The sequence below is a fragment of the Podarcis pityusensis genome, assembly GCF_964106645.2.
Source record: "Podarcis pityusensis genome assembly, chromosome: 1".
Lineage (NCBI taxonomy): Eukaryota > Metazoa > Chordata > Lepidosauria > Squamata > Lacertidae > Podarcis > Podarcis pityusensis.
Genome location: NC_138028.1, coordinates 98,412,158 through 98,428,340, shown reverse-complemented (window position 1 = coordinate 98,428,340; position 16,183 = coordinate 98,412,158). Strand labels below are relative to the sequence as shown.

At 41.8% G+C, this 16,183-nt stretch overlaps 1 protein-coding gene across 8 annotated transcripts in view; it reads right to left on the bottom strand.

Annotated features, from left to right (window-relative positions):
- THSD7B (thrombospondin type 1 domain containing 7B) overlaps window positions 1–16,183 on the bottom strand; it is a 646,019-nt gene that overhangs the window by 447,390 nt on the left and 182,446 nt on the right. For 5 of the 8 annotated variants that reach the window (XM_081005545.1, XM_081005540.1, XM_081005538.1 and 2 more), the window contains one exon: window positions 9,234–9,336. The exons of the other annotated variants lie outside the window; for them this stretch is intronic. The gene's annotated coding sequence lies outside the window, so the exon portion shown is untranslated. The remainder of the gene's footprint in view (window positions 1–9,233; window positions 9,337–16,183) is intronic. 8 annotated transcript variants of the gene reach the window in all.

The window sequence follows — 16,183 nt, the reverse complement described above, 5'->3', positions numbered from 1 at the left end:
CTTTCCTTTAAGACATCCCTGTTTTCATTGGAGAAATGTGGGAGGGTATGAGGTTATCCAACCCCCGATCCATCTGAAGGCAACTCATGTATAGGGATTTTTTCTTTCTTTCTAATGTTTTCCTATGTTTTTATATATGTTGGAAGCTACTCAGAGTGGCTGGGGCAACCCAGTAAGATGTGTTGGGTATAAATAGTAAAATGATCACTATGGAATGGGACGTCCCTATTTTCATCAGAGAAATGTTGGAGGCCTTGTGGGGTGGGGAAGCTGTGGCCCTCCATACTCCAATGGCCAACAGTCAGCATGGCCAATGAAAAGTGAGGGATGAGAGGAGCTGTATCAACAGCTAGAGAAGAACAGCTGGAGAACCACAGCTTCTCCAGCCCAGCAGTATGGTTTTATTTGATTTTAAAAATGGGGGGAAAGTTTAATGCTTTGATTTTGTAAGCTGCTTTGAAGTATGCAATTAGCATTGAAAATAACAAACTATACTACCAGAATTAATTACCACAGGTCAAATTGTCTCTCAATCTCCCCTCCCCCCTCGCACTCTCTCACACACAAACACTTTGATTAGTACCTTTGCTGTGTAGCACAGTTATTTTTAATACCTTTGACACTGTACAAGGTGGTAGCAGCTGGAGACCCTTGGGAGAAATATGGCCCCTTGAAGGGCTACCTTTCTCCCCAGTAGAGTATGTTGGAAGTGTATATGTGGCAAAAAAAAAAAAAAAAAAAAGCCTTGCTGGTAGATTTCTTTAGGAGATGTAGATACAGCACTTGCCCCTTTCTTAGAGTGGTTCTTCAAAGGCCATAGGGCCATTTCATTGTTTATAACAATACTTACTCATTGCACAAAATCAGTGAATTAGCAGAGGGGGGGGGGAAGGTGCTCCTGACCAGCAATTGTAGGTAGCACATCTCCTACATGAATAGCTTTGTAGCTGCAGTGGTTCAGTTGGGTCATTCGGGATTCCGAACTTACAGTGATAATGTGCATATTACGTCACTTAGTTCAAAGTGTGATAAGCCAGCTTCTGCTGAATGGGGCCTGAAGTTTTTTTGGAAAAGCGATTCTGACGGCCAGAAACAAGGCACTCATGCCATGAAAACGTAGGTAGATCCAACTAGCGGGCTCTACAGACCCTGATCATAGGGGAAGAATTATTTTGTGTTTCCATAGCATCTGCAGTTAATAGCAATAAAACAATTTAGTTCTTGTGTGCACTGCAGGCAGCAATCCATAGAGATGGATGGTGGCAGGAAGTTCCGACAGAAAACCAAAGTCTGCTCCTCCAAATTCTCAAAGGGAACCTAACCGTTTTATTGCGCCATCGCTGCCTCTGTCTGTATTAGTCCATAAAAACAATCTAATAAAATTCTACTTAGACACATAGCCCTGGCATTTAAAGTGAACGGATAAAAAAAATTACTTCATCACACTCGCATATCATGGCATGGAGTAGGAAACGAGATGTTTGGTGTGAGTATGAGTGTGCTTCCCCCTAGCACTAGTAAGCTCACGTGATTTCTCAAAGCTGTTATGATGGATACAGGGAGACCCTGAATGCAGATGTGCTGCACTTGAATCATTCAAGACATACAATAGGATAACTGTGGTTCTCATGATATCACTTAATTCACCCCAGGAATTAACAGGCTTGTCAATTTTGCTATGTAAAATATGAAAGAATCTGTAGATGTGTGCTTGAATATATAGCAGGGGATCTAAATTAATGTTGTAAAAGTAGCACACAGGAAAAGGGGGTTTATCTCTTCAGTACTCAACCAGGATTGGAATGGAAGTGTCTGTCATGGTCTCATTGCTAAGCCACAATGTGCAGAGCTCAGTGGGACCAACCCAAAGAGTGTCTGAGGTGTACTTGCTTGGAGACAGAATCAGTGTCCAAAGTTAGGTCCAGTCCAAGGGTCGGGTGAAGAGCAATCCACATTGTCAGACAGTCCGGGGGTTCAGGGAATCCAATGAACAGGGGATCAAGGGTCAAGATGAGCAGGAAGCAGCAAGACAGGGGCCAGGAACATAACAAGCATTGTTATCAGCATCTGACTGCAGCTGGAAGCTCTGCTTAATAAGGCTAAAGCTAGCTGGTTCTCATCAGTGCCTTCTCCTCTGTGTCCTTGAAGGCTGATCAGCTGCAGGTGGAGTCACTCTGCCCTATCCCCTCTTCAGGCTGATGTTCAGCAGGTGAAGATGACTCCTGGCCCATGACAATGTCCCCACACCACACTATCCACTGTTGGGCTAGAAGTCTTAGGAGAGAAGTCCCATTGGTGCCAACGGGGACCTTCTTTTAAGGCTCCCCCATGGGCAGTGAACAATGACAAGGGACATGTTTGTTCCAGGCTCAGTGTGGGAGTGAATAGATAAGCCCTTCCTTCCCACATGCTGCCTTCGCAGTGAGAATCAGACTTCCCTACTTGTTCTCTAGTTGCCTGCTACATGATTATCTCTTGTTCAGTTTGACCCACAGAATTCAGCCTACCAGATCAAACGCTTAGTCTTTTTTTGCCAGGATTCTCTACTTTCTCTCTAGTCCTTCCCATCACCTATCTGAGATACTTCCTAATCAGAGATACTGGGGGTTGAACCTGTGATGTTCTGCATGCAAAAACCTCAGCTATGGTCCCCTCCCAAGCTCTGCATAAGTGTCGGGTCCAGCTGTGAGAAGGGGGTTCTGCTTGGCTCCTAGAAGGGCACACTGGAGAATCGATAGGAAAAGAAAAATCTCACTGGAAATGATGAACAGAATTTTATTAGCGATTTCCTTTGCTAAACTAATCTGTCTTTGCACATTTTGAAATGTCGTCATGAATGTTTTTCCTAAATAAACATTGATGCAGCCTCCGGGGCATATTTTAGATGCCAGAGAAGGAATGGATGGAGAAGTTAAAAGGCCCAGGGTAAGCTTGTCATTCACTGTTTTGTTAAAAAAAGAAAGAAAGAAACAACGCCAGAAAATCCACTATGACTGTTCAAAATTATATTAGGAATGATGGTGTGATTTTTTAAAAACCTGCTGAAATATAAAAGATTTATAAGCACATTAATACATCTCTACAGCCACTGTGAAGTTATAATGCAGGCCACAGTGTGAAACATCAGTTATATTCTATTAAGACAGGAGAAGGAAGGAGGGGAAGAGTGGGGTGGGAAACCGCAAATGGATTATAACAGTTATTTGCTATGGTTCGTAATTTAGAGTTCAGCCGCTTCTCTGTTCTTTATCTGTCAGATAATTCCCAGTTTTCTTTCTAACCTGTAATAAAATAGTCCATAGTAAATATTAAAAGAAAATATATTGTAGAGATAAAGGGGGAAGCACAAAAGTTTATTGGTGCTTATAGACTCTGTGGATTCAGTTTATGATAAAACAGTCAACAAAATCAGAAGATTCCTTCCTTGGCAAAGCCCAGTGGAAAGATTCATTTATAATCAGGGCTTAATATGAGCTAGGGCTTAGGCTGGAACTGACAAAAATCAGACAAAGAAGAATGTGTCTAAGCATGTGCAAAGTGTTCGTCGCTTGGCACTAAAAGAAGTGTCTCTCATTGTGGATTTCAGCTTCCCGGGAAAATGTGATATGCCCAGGCAGGCTTTAAGGACTTTTCATTTTAGATATTAATGTAGTTTATAACAAATGCTCACTTAATAAAACCTGGACATGTAGAAAAGTTCTGTGCATATACAGTGGAGGCTTCCCATCAATGGCTTCATTTGTGTGCAGGCAATGTTTTCTCTAATTAGCTGACTGGTCACACACACTTCACTCCCAATTGGCCACCATGGTCTACAGAAGATGTCAGCAGGAAGCCGTTAGTGTCTGTTCAGAGTGACAGCTACCAGCTTGTACTCCAGATCACAGTGCAAGGCTGCAACTTGGCTTCTGGGTCCTTGGCATTCAATATCCAGTCCAAGGTCTGGGCAAAGGCCCAGCTGCAAGGTGACAATTCTAAACAGCGACTGCTGAAAATCTATCCCAGCTGTCAACTACAAGGGCACCACTCCTTCACCTTGGAATCAGCGTATCAGTGCCCAGGAAACACAGCCAAGACCTTCCAATTAAAGCAGGAATCCTGCCAGTTTTGAATTAGATAATGAGACCCAGAGGAGGAGAGAGAAAGGAAGATGTCATTACGGTGAAAATGGATAAATGCACAATGACAGCCATGAAAGAAAGTTACAATAAATAACATTTTGATCAACATATCTAGTTTGAAACAATTCAAAGGAGTGATTCCCAGCTGACATCCCCAAACCAAAAACTCTTGAGTAAGCTGAGCAGTCATGAAATAAGAGGAGAGGGTCCTCTTGTGGACTAGGAAACAGCAGGAATAAAGGGATGGTTCCCTGAATGGATGGACAGAGGGATATGTTGCTTTTTAACTAGTTCATAAATGATCTAGAGTTGTGGGTGAGCAGCGAAGTGGCCCAATTTTCTGATGATACTAAACTGTTCAGGATAGTTAAAAAGAGATTCTAAAATGCTCTAAAGAGACTCAGTGCATAGGCGGTAAAATGGCAAAGGCAATTCAGTGTAAACAAGTGTACAGTAATGCAGTAATCATCATTTCACTTGTGAAAAGGGCAAATTCCATGCAAGGGATCATTAGAAAAGGAAAACAAAATTGTCAATGTAAATGCCATGTAGCCGCATTTGGAATCCTGTGTACCTGTCTGGTCTTCTCACTTCAAAATGGACATTGGAGTTGGAAGAGGTTTGGAAAAGGGCAACCAAAATGATATGGAGACAGAGCAACTCCTCTATGAGAAAGGTTTGTAGGATTTTTTTAGTTTAGAGAAAAATCGAGTAAAAGGTGACATGATAGAACTGCGAAAAAAAAAAAAATGCATGGCATGGAGAAAGCTCTAGTTTCTCATAAAACTAGAAATTGTGAACATCCACTGCATGTTGAAAGAATCCAGACAGGTGATAGAAAGCCAAATTGGATAGCTTTAAAAGAGAATTAGGCAGATTCATGGAAGATAAGGCTATTGATGGCTACCAGCCATGGTTGCTGTGCTCTGCCTCCATAGGAAGGCAGCATGCTTCTGAATAGGAGATTCTGTAAACCGCAGGAGAGGAGACTGCTTGCTTGCGTACCAATTGCAGGTTTTCCACAGACATTTGTTCAGCCATGGTGGGGATGCTGAACTAAATGGGCCATTGGCCTGATCCAGCAGGCTCTTTTTATGTCCGTATGGAGTCATTGAAGCCCTGTGAATATGTTGTTATGCTGTCTACAGCAAGGTACGGGAATACTATTCTGGGGGATGAGTATGTTGTGTGTGTGTGTGTGTGTGTGAGAGAGAGAGAGAGAGAGAGAGAGAGAGAGAGAGAGAGAGAGAGTCACATATGGGTTAAAAAAAGAGCTTCTATGGCCCTTCTGCCCCATGCTTGGCTTCAGGACAGAAACTTCCATTCAGACCGCTTTACTAGGGTACCATGAGAAAACACCTGCCTGAGGTCAGGCCGAAGCCCCAGATCACCCTGGACCCAGAAACCAGACTAAGGATTACCCAATGCTTTATTCGCCGAAAGATGTGACAATAGCTGTGAGGAAGGCAGAAACCCCAAACAGGTCCAATGTGTTTGAAGGCAAATTCCTTCCTGGCTCCAAATATGGCAACCATTTTTAAACCACAGCAAGGTCATTATACCAATCAACTAAAAGCAACATGTGAGGCAGGCAGGTTGCTTTTCCGCCAACTGTGTTGACAGTCTTCCCCACAGCAGGCTTTTATTCTCCAACAGTGGACCGGAATGAAGTGGGCCTGGGTGATCCCAGAACCCATTGTGTCCTGTTGTGAAGACGTCCAATGGCTAGTTGTGAGGGGAAGGATTTTCCGCTCCTGGGGTGGGGGGTGAAACCAGCACCCACCACAAACCAGGTAAGAGTCACTTACCATGAGCTCAGCTAAGAAAACACATGTTGAACAGCTGTGGTTTTACAACGAAGTATTGGTTTTATTATAGTGACACATAGTTCGGAATGTACACTGGGATATTTAAATAACAGATAAGATTTCAACACTACATCTAAATCCTTTCTGTTTAAGTGGTTATTCATTGTTGTTGCCCCTGTAAATATATTTGGGATTCTTTTTGTATGAAGTCATATATAAACTGAAGTCAAATATAAACTATATAAACTACTTCAGATGGGTTGGAATCAATATTGGGTTCTGCCCCCAACATATCTGTGAAGCATTTACAAAAAGTTTGTAGTTTATCGGAAAGCTTTGTTTAAGAGCAAAATTATTTTGGGCTGTGGGTGCTTCTCTAAAGCACAATAGGAACAAAAAATTGTTGTTACGCTTAAGGTTCAGTCCATAGCTTTGTATAGCAGCATATTGCAGTCTAGGGTCTAAAATCAACCTGCCACTACTATTCAGTTGTTCCACACTGCAGGACTCCCTCCCAAAGAGAACAAAAGTGCCCCCCAAATCACAATCATTTGTCAAAGACAATAAGACAGAATGACAATGATCAAAAACATTTCATAGACGCTACTTAAAGTCCTATCTCTGAGTTCGTATCGAGAGACCAAAAAAAGCTCTCAGGAAAAAGCTCAGAATAGTTGACTTAGGGCAACACTACGGCTTTAATGGTTTACTTGACTTTCTTCCCCTGTCGCTACCCCCCCAACTTAATTAGCAAGAACTGCAGTATAATGGAGACTTGTATTTCATGTTCACAGGTTAAAGGCAGAAACTGTCATTATAATCTAAACCCTATTTTTAGACCCCTGTAATTTTGGCCAGGGGGAAAAAATGACACAAATTGGTTTGGCCTGAAAATTGCCAGGTTTGCTGTGAAGTCAAACGAGATTTGCCTGCAAAATTTGAAGAAAATTGCTCTTGCTATTGTCTGAGTTTCTGGCCACTAAAATTATTCTAATTTGAAGCCCTGACTTCTCTAGCTCAATCAAAGAGTACGAGGGCTTGGCTGCTTCTTCTGTACCCCGCTTTTTAATGCAGAGTGTTAAAAAAGAAAACAAATTTAAACAAAGATTCAGAATGTTATTGTTAAGTAAGAGAACTTTTTGCGACTAAGGCTCATTTACGCAGGTTAACCAAAAGGGGATATTGTGCAGCTATTCTGGCTTTGGGACAGCTAATCACGCTGTATTACCTTGAAATTCCTGCCAGCACTAGACTTCTGTAGCACATAAGTAGTTGATTGTAAGAAACCAGTCACAGGGTGTCCACCCCTTTGCCAGCCCTCTTTGAATTTTGCTCAGCGGTACTCTCTCACACACCCCTCACATAGCAAAGGCAGTGTAGGAACGGTTGGTTGCTTCTGGGTCAAATAGGGGTGGTGATACGTTTGTTTGTTTGTTTGTTTGTTTGTTTGTTTGTTTGGCCAATCAACAAAACTGATCAAGAGAAGCAGGTTTTTTCACTTCCCCAACACTGCTCCTACAATAATAGAAGCTTTTCTATTGGGTTGGGTTACATTTTATAATTAAGTAGGGCAGGGCAGATGAGGAAAGTAATTTACTGGCAGTCACTGGGAAGCATTCTAGAGTGCAGAGGGATGGGTTTGCTCAGTTTGCATCATAATGGGAACCTACCGAACCAATATTGAAGAACTTTCCTAGCTATGAGGAGTCAGGGGAGAGAGAGAGATGAAACAAGAACTTGCAATTTGGAACAGACAGACAGAGAGTGAGAGAGAGAGGACTTCTGGCTGTTATGGTTGTCTTGGACGGGTGTATGTTGCTTGCCTAGGCTTTGCATATTTGTAGGTAACTACTGAAATGTCCCGTGGACTGCAAGAAGATCAAACGTATCCATTCTTAAGGAAATCAGCCCTGAGTGCTCACTGGAAGGACAGATCCTGAAGTTGAGGCTCCAATACTTTGGCCACCTCATGAGAGGAGAAGACTCCCTGGAAAAGACCCTGATGTTGGGAAAGATTGAGGGCACAAGGAGAAGGGGACGACAGAGGACGAGATGGTTGGACACTGTTCTCGAAGCTACAAACATGAGTCTGACCAAACTGCGGGAGGCAGTGGAAGACAGGAATGCCTGGTGTGCTCTGGTCCATGGGGTCACGAAGAGTCGGACATGACTAAACGACTAAACAACAACAACTGAAATGCTACAAAAAATGTAATGAACCAGACTGGTGTGCATGCTCTCTCTCTCTCTCTCTCTCTGTCTCTCTCTCTCTCTCTCTCTCTCTCTCTCTCTCTCTCTCTCTCCCTCTCTCTCCTTCAAAGGAAGCCAAACCCAGGTAGTACTTACGTTGGAACCACTCATCCCTCAAGGAAGTGGGTAGCATACAGCAGTATATTAGGAGACAGGTTTTTCTTGTACCTTTCATAGTATATGCCTAGACACGAAGAAGTGTTGCAGTATCTCTCACAACCCCCTTGATGAATGGAGGTATTTCACAAAAGCATTCCAGAAATCTGCATGGAGCTAGTTCTTCTGCATTGCCTACTAAGGGAGTCACAGGTGCAAAGCAATCAAGGCCCAATAAGGAACTCTGCAGCATTTCTGCTAAAATAAAATGTAGTATAGTGATCACTGTAATTTACAGTGACTGGGGAGTTCCATGCCAATTCCATTCCCATCATCCAGCCCAGAAGATTATGCAATAACCTTCACTTTTTACACAAATTTTTGGGAATGATTTAGTGGGCTCTCAACACTCCAGTTTCATTATTATTTTTAATTTTCATCTCCATGCCATTTTCCTCTTGAGCTACATTTTTGTTCCACTCTAATGGATTTCAAATCATTTCTATATTATGTGAATACTTTCCCTCTCCTTATTTCCATTTTGGAGAATAACTCTACTATATCAAAATGAGTACTAATAGGATCAGACATAAAGAAAGCCCTAGTGCAAACTCACTCTGATCTTGGGTGCTGCATTGACAAGAAAGGAAGCAGAGAGAGGTAATGTAGCTGACAAATTGGGCATGTCATGCTTTCATTGAACTGATTTTCATTGAACTGTATCAGATAATCTAAGCACAATAAACACAAAAAGGAGAAGCAGGATTACCAATTAGAGTATGGATAAAATCCCACAAGTTTCTCAAAAACCGCCCCTGGGAGCAGATCATGAGTCAATTTACACCCATATAGAAAGCATCATGGGAGCAAAAATGAAGACATAACACCTCCATTTCCAGGCGTATAAAGGCATATATTCTCTATTTTGAAGAGAATATTAGAAGCACTCTCACTTTACCTTTGTGAGTATGGCTTGGAATCACACACAGAAGAGCCTTGAGTAATGTCATGAGTTCCAAAACAGTAGCCACGTTCTCATGCAGCAAAAATAGTAATAGCATCTAACAGACATAGAGAGAAGTCCTAAACATTCAGACCCACTAAGTTCAATGAAAGTCATTTCCCAGCCTATGGATTCAATGAACATGTGAAGGGATAGAAGGATCTCATCCATGGATGATGCAGCCTGATGGCCACATATTCAGTGGTAGCCTGTAGGGGGCTGCCATATAAACAGATGCATGAAGGCCACCTCCAATGAAGTGGAAACCATAGCATCTATATGCATATCGGCCACCTTCACCCAACTGTGAACAAGGAGCATGAGTAGTGAGTAAAATCTCACTATCATTCCCATACATTCACTGAAATGATTGGAGGAGTTCTGAAGGTGGCTTAAGAGGGGTTATTTTTGTTGCCTATCATAAGAACATAAGAAAAACCTGCTGGATCAGGCCAATGGTCCATCTAGTCCAGCATCCTGTTCTGGTAGAGGCCAGAAGGATGCTTGTGGGAAGGATGCAAGCAGGACGCAAGGACAAGAGCACGCTGTCCTGCCATGGTTCTCAGCAACTGGCATTCAGAAACACTACTGGCTCTGACTGTGTAGGCAGAATACAACCATCATGGCTTGTAGCCACTGATTGAACTCTCCTTGAATTTGTCTACTTCTCCATTAAAGCCATCTAGATTGCTGGCCATGACTGTGTCCTGTGAGAGCCAACTCTGTAGCTAAACTATGTACTGCGTAAAGACGTACTTTCATTTATAGGTCCTGAAACTTCCAACATTCAGCTTCATTGGATGTCCCCGAGTCCTAGCATTATGAGAGGGAGGAGAAGAATCTTTCTCTAGCCACTTTCTCCATGCCATGCATAACTTTATAGACTTCTGTCATGTCACCTCTTACTCACCTTTTCTCTAAACTAAAAAGTCCCAAATGCTGCAACCTTTCCTCATAGGGAAAATGCACACAGTATGTATCAAATGTTCTATGGCACAAGCTATTGTGCACTAAAGCCTACTTTGTCAAGTACATGATAAAACTGATTATGTTGAAGCTTATTATGCACATCAGGGCACACACCATCCCTTCACGTGCATGCATAATGAAAACAGTTTCATTTCTGAAACAATATTTAAATTGTACAGTGTTTGAATTGTACCATTTCATTTCATTATTTTTTTTTTAAATCAGAGCACAGTGCTTTCATCAGCCACTATTCTCCCCATTGCTAACTCCTCAGGATATATTTTTGCATTTAACTTGATAGCAAATCAAAGCAAATGAAGGGGCAGAACACTAAGAAAGGGAGTAGACTCAGTACAGCAAGGCAATATGTGTAGATCTTAAAAAGCCAGAAGGACCAGGCATGAGGATCCAGTCCCTGTGATGATCATAACTCAAGTTGTCTAGGTGATTTAAATTAAGTTCTGTTGTATATTAAACAGGGATAGACAGATACTATTTGCAGTACTGGTCATTTTCACACATTTGCACCATGAACCCATTCCCATCTCCACTTGGATCTGCATTGGGATTTTAAATTATATATATATCTGCATTGGATTACCGGTATTTAAATATCTATATTTTCTTTCTAAGAATCATGTTGCAACATTCAGAAAAAGTGCAGAATCTCATGGAGAGCTGTGACCTGATCCACACATGACTCTGGGAAGTGCAAATCAGACCATTTCATTTCAGAAATCACAATAGGTCCAATTCCCAATGCATCTCTTCTCTTGGGGGCAGGGAGCAAGAAGGCAAAAGAATTTAGAAGAAATGAGTAAATAATTGCAACAGGGGAGGAATTATTCCTGTGCATCTGTATGCAGAGAAGTGGTGCCATCTATTGTGGATGTATTGGCAGCAGGACAGGACACATTATGCTCACAATGCATCAGAGGGGAAAAAGAGAGGGATGCTCATCCATGAGGAATAGCCAAACCTATCCAGACTGCCATGCAAGCTTCCCATTCTATAAGAAACTGTGCGTGACTAAGAAGTACTACAGTTGATCAGATGTTCAGAGACATGGACCTGGGTGTTGTACAAAAGCCAGGAGTGAAGGGAACAGAGAACAGAGGAAAACAACATGCCACAGAAATAACAGCAAATTCCTATGCTGTTGTGACATGTCCCTGACTCCTAGCTGTGAACAGAGTCAATTTTTGCAAAGGGTTTTATAAAGATATCATGACTCTTATGTGCAGGATTTTTATCTATCTATCTTTACAGATGCTATGGACCATGAGCTCTCTGGCTATAGTCAGAAGCATCTTTTCTTAGAAGTGTCACATAACTCAGTGGAGGTTGTTTTTTTTTTAGTAAAAGACAGATAGAATTCCGCTGTCCAAGTGCAGATAATTTAAGTCACACAAGGGCATTATGGCAAAGGGAGATGGTGACCAAAGGACCCTAACCTAAACAGAAAAAGAAAAAGAGTCCTGAGCAAGTATGACAGACTACTTTTCATTTGTTATATTTTTAAAATGCCCTTCAACTAAAGCGATAAAAGAGATATATAGGAGGTATGCAAGAGATACAATAAATACAACATAAGATTGACACTAAAAATCATCCAATTTACAGTTTGGAAATAAGCTACAAATTGCATGCTGTAGTTAAGGAGTATTTCCCAGTACAATCATAGATGCATAGAGTTGGAAGGAGCCTCAAAAGTCATCTAGTCCAGCACCCACCTAGGCAGAAAAGCCACCGCTACTAAATCACCGAGAGGTGGTCATCAGTGGTCTGCTTAAAAAGTTCTGTCTCCTTTTGACACAGATTGCTTCACTGTTAAACAGCTCATACCATCCTAATACTTAGCTGAAATCTCCTTTCTTATCATTTGAACTTGTTGGAATGGGTCCTACTCTGCACAAACAGAAAGCAAATATGCTCCACCACATGTGCATCTTCAAAATGAATAAGCATGTAGGGGAGTGGGCAGTAATCATCTGTACATGAACCAGTAAGTCATACTGCATAAACAGGCATTGCTTCCAGTTTGTCCAGTCCGGCTGCCTCTCCACAGCTGCCATAATGATCAAAACTAGTTTCATATTCAGGAAGCATTGTCTGAATGCACTTTGTTTGCCTTCAGTGACATTGCAAATAGTTGTGGCACCATCCTGTATGATTTCCAGATGGCTGCATAGGACTGATCCAGGAAGCACTGCCATCATTCATGGTGGACTTTATTTGCCACCAGTCTCATCACACAACCAAATCTGGCTAGCCAGCTACATGGCACTGTGTTGTTATCTTATTTACAATGTTGTCATTAATGGCCTAGAATAGTGCTAAAGCAGATACAGGAGACAATGACACAGAACAGGATTGGACATAGGTGAAATCTCTCTCCATTTAGGCTTCTCTCTCCTCTCCCCCCCTCCCCGGGAAATAACTTCTGTCCCCTTGAAAGCAAGACTTTTGATCCAAATATCAAAGTGCTATCTATCTGGCCAGAGAACAGTGGGCACATCCCTTCTTCACAAGTGCTCTGTTGCTCCATTGTCTTAGTGAGTGAGCAAAGGGGAAACAAAGGCATTAGCTTCTACTGGACCACAGGGACAAACTGGCATGGAACAAATCAGGAGCAACCTTTGTTGACCTTTCATCTCTTCTCTCACAGCCTTAATTCAAGGTGCTGCTTGCATCAAAGAAGAAGCCACATTGAACAGGGTCTATTAGTTATTATCAAGAAAACTGGGTCAGTGAACCTGAAGGCACCTGGGAAAGAATTTGGTGTAACAAAACACAGATGAAGGAGACAACAGAAGAGTCTTAACATGCTATGAGTAATAACTGCAAGCCCAAACATGTTGGGACTGGTTTACTTTGCTGACTGTATGTGTAGCTTATTTGATTGCTTATTGTTATGAGTTTGGGTGGTGGGAGTAGGCTGTAGGCAAGACCCTTCTAATGCCTCCCCCCCCCTTCTAATTCTTGGAATAGCCAGGCTAGCTTCCTGTTGAGGTGATGGCCTGGGTGGTGGGCCATTAAGGGAACAAAGGAAGCGGATCTGGGTGAGACAGCTGGTACCACCATCACCTTCAACTGGCTGGTAGTTAGAAAAAGAGAAAGGTGAGAGTTGAGTGTTTACAGTGATGTTACCTAGGTAAAGCAGCAATCTGGAGAGAGAGTCAAAGCAACATTTGAGAGCAATGTTTGATTTCCATTTGAATCCAAAGCTGTGGCCATGGGAGAAGCAAGACCGTCTTGGGGTGTTAATGCTGTGAATCCCGCCATTGCAGGTTCAGGTTGTATATATGTGTAAACCATATATCATTAAGACACCACAGTCTCTGGAGGACTTCTGGGGTGGCGCCACCGGCAATGGCGAACTCCTTCTGAACTGGGGGACTAGCTCCGCAGAAAACGGGTCTTCTCCACTACGGCGAAGCGGGGACCCTCTTAAAAATCACAGGCGGATGAAGCCTGTGACCATGGGACTCGGCGGGCACCTTTAGTGCCCCCCCAACCCGCTAAGGAACCCACTAACGGGCTCCGAAGTGAAGAGGGGGGAGTGGCGCGATGCTGTGAGTCAATTGCTATTTCCGTGGAGTGAAGCCGCATAGCCGCTGCCGGAGAGCGCTGCCTTTTTCCTGGGACAATTTGGACTTTAAAATAAGCACCCGTGAGTACGTAGACTTTGAACAATTGGACATCATATAAGGACTTGCGAGCAGGAAAGAATTGGACTTTAAAAATTTACTCTAATTTGGTACGGAACGGAAAGGTCTAAACAGGAAGTCAACCTTCCGTTCTTTTGTAAACAGAATAAAGCAAAGACAATTGAAACTAGAACTCAGAAAATCGTTTTTAAAAGATTGGATTTCACCATTTAAAATTGTGGAACCCCCCTTCGACAGCAGGAGAAGGGGTGGATCTTTTTGCACTGTTTAAAGTGACTTTAAAGTGAAGTAACTTTCCTCCGTCCTGATCCTGGAGCGGGGTGTCAGGACTGACGTTTGAAGTTCATTGACCAAAGACAAGTGTCGTTGACAGATAGCTAAAAGAAGAGAAACCTAGTGATTCCACTGTTCCCTTTCGCATTTTAAAGGAATATATATGGACAAAGTATCTTAAAAAAGGAAACTTTGTTGCAAGAACAAATAGAAGTCTTCCCCCTAGGGGGAGTCTGTGAAACTGTAACTGTGAAACTGTAACTAACTCCAGGGAGCCAGCAGTGGTTACAGATTACAACCGTGGGAACAGGCATCTGACCTTGCAGGACAATGTATTCAGAAGCCTTGTTGTGTGCTCTCTATAAAACAAATGCCCTACTGGAACAATTACACGAGAAGGTGAATTGGATGGCGACTTCGACTAGAAATTTTGAACAGGCAGTGGGAAATTTTGAACAGACAGTGGGAAAATATGTGGAGCCCACTCAGGAATTAAATCAGGAGAGTGTCTTGACAGAACAGGAGTTTTTGACATTAAATCAGGAGTGTGTTTTGACAGAACAGGCCCAACAGGAATATGATTTTTCGGATTTGACAAATGAACTTGGAAAAAGCCAGATTTGGAAAGGAAAAGTTTGGCTTGGTTTGGAAATGGGGGGCTGGATTGACCCCCCTATGCTGGGACGTTTGGACTTTTCAAATATGGCAACGGGCCGTGAGATGTTTGGGACTGTGGGGGCTCTAAATTTTGGAGGGTCTTTGAAACATGCTTTTAAATACTACATGGAATTTAGTGTTGAACATGGAAAAGGGGCTGATTTATCAAGAAGGGCTAAAAACATTGTCAAGCTGGAGTTACCACAAGCAGGAGAAAAGGGAAAATACAGTTACAAATATGAAGAAGAGCCGCGGAAGGGACATGGAAGAGACTTGAGGGCCTCGGATATAAGGTTGCCAGGTTAATGGGCTAGATTGACGGGAATAAGGACTGACAAAACCCGGAACCAGGAGGAAGGGACGCTGGATGAAGAGTGGATCTGTTTGTACCCATTTTTTCTACCATTAGAACTGCTTTATAAAAGTGATGAATGATAGAAAAATGTTGGAATGAAATTACTTGGCTTTAGCAAAGATGTTTAAAGAATTATGAAAGAATATTATGGTTATGAGAAGTTGGTAAGGATAAGATTTAAGTTTTAAGGTTTATTTTATTATAGATAAGATCAAAATAGTTTAGGGTAATGCAAGGACAGAATTTTATGAAACATGGAAAGGATTTGCTGGGATAATTAATAACTAGGATACAAAGAAAGGGAGGAGGAGGAGGTCTAAGAAAGAAGGCAATGACAGTTAAGGATTTGAAAATAATGAATTTGTTTTTTAAATGTTTTTAAAGGTTTGTGATTTTTGTATTTTTCTTTTTTTCTGTCATTTTTTCTTATTTTGAATTTTCTCTCATATAGTGGGAAGGGGTTTGTTTGTTTTTTCTTTTCTTTTCTTTTCCTACTTTGTCAACTATTTTTATTTTTTGTACTTTCTTCGGCTTCTATTTTATTTTTTTATTTTTTGTAACATTTTGAAAATTTCAATAAATATCTTTAAAAAAAAAAAAAGACACCACAGTCTCTGCTCTGCCTCATTCCCAAAGGAAATGTAAACCCTGGGTATGTCCCTGGAACATTGCGTCATTCTGAGATTGGTGTGATGTGCAACATAAACTGACACAGTTTACCTATTGACTTCATGTTGTATGAGTTATTTAATAACTTGACTCAATGTTTGTTACTAGGTTGACTGCTTGATTAAAATAAAAAGTGCCATGATTTCCAGCCTTATTAAAAACATTGGGTGATAGACAATGTAAGTATTACTTACTCTGATATTACCTATTCCATTGGAACCAGACACCACCATGCTTAAGGCAGACCCACTGAAATCAGTGGGACCTAACCATTATAGGGTATGGAAAATACAATTCAGTTCACATTGAAA